The sequence below is a fragment of the Orycteropus afer genome, unplaced genomic scaffold (genome assembly GCF_000298275.1).
Source record: "Orycteropus afer afer isolate SDZICR_OR568_19922 unplaced genomic scaffold, OryAfe1.0 scaffold01006, whole genome shotgun sequence".
NCBI classification, from domain to species: Eukaryota; Metazoa; Chordata; class Mammalia; order Tubulidentata; family Orycteropodidae; genus Orycteropus; species Orycteropus afer.
In genome coordinates, this window is record NW_006922593.1 from 8,769 (window position 1) to 10,151 (window position 1,383).

Here is a 1,383-nt window from a genome sequence, read left to right on the forward strand (position 1 = left end):
CTTTTTTATTTTGATGTGAAGGTTTATCATTTTTCTTTGAGGTTACCCTGTGATTTATAGTTTTCTTCCCAAGTTTAGAACTGTCCGTTCTATCTTGTACTTGTCTGGACATCCCTACCATCTAGAAGTTCTGTAATAACACAGTTTTTTCCCACTTTTTGTTTTGTAGTGGTCCTCATTTGTCAATTGATGTCTCTGGTTCCCTGTTTACTGTCTTGAAGGCTTATTTGCTTTGGATAGTTCCATAGCTGTGTTGGTTTTTGGGTTATGTCATCATGTGTATTAATGGTCAGTTGTTGTTGGCCTTTGTTGCTTCTCTGTCCAAAGGACCCCCCTTAGCATCTCTTGTAAGGTTGGTCTGGTTTTAACAAATTCCCTTAATTTCTGCTTCTTTGGAAATATCGTAATTTCACCATCATATTTGCAGGACAATCGTGCTGGGTACATAATTCTTGGTTGAAAATTTTTCTCTTTCGGGGTTTTATATATACCATCCCATTTTCTTCTTGCCTGCATGGTTTCTGCCAAGATATCCAAGCTTAGTCTTATTGGTTACACCTTGTAGGTAACTTTTCATTTTTCCTGTGCTGCTTTCAGGATTTTTTCTTTGTCTTTGGTTTTGGTGAACTTGAAGATGATATGTCTTGGTGTTTTTCTTTTGGGGTCTATCCTGTTTGGGGTTCATTGTGCTTCCTGGATGGATATATTCTCATCTTTCATCATATCAGGGAAGTTCTCCAACAAATCTTGGAAAATTTTCTCAATGGTTTTATATTTCTTTTCTTGTTTTGGAATTCCAATGACATGTAGGTTATTCTTTTAGATGGCATTCCACATGATCCTTAGGCTTCCTTCATTTTGTTTTGATTTTTTTTCTGATCGATCCCTTTCCAAAGAAGTATGCAGGCATTTGTCTTCAATCTCATTAATTCTGTCTTCCATTGCATCAATTCTATTCTCTTACCCTTTCAATGTGTTATCTATTTCTGAAAATTTAGTATTAATGCTCTGGATTTCAATTTGTAGATTTTGTATTATTTCTAATTTTCCATTTATTTTGTTCTTGTATTGTCTTTCAAAATTGTTCTAGTGTTTTGTCTGTGTTTTCCTTGATCTGTCTCTCAATCCTTTGAAGATAACTAAATATAATTCTTTTGAATTCTTATCAGAGAGTTCCAATTCCGCCTCTTCCTCAGGGATTTGTTTTGGGTCTGTATTCTGGTTCCTTGTTTCTCCTGCTTTATCTTGCTTCTTTGTGTGGACTGTGATGCTGTGTTGTCTCCAAGGCATTGTGACGTTTTTGTGTTTATATTTAATTGGTGATTGTATGTTGGAGTGACTTGCCCTCATTTTCTTTGTTTTGTTTGTATATTACCTATGCAA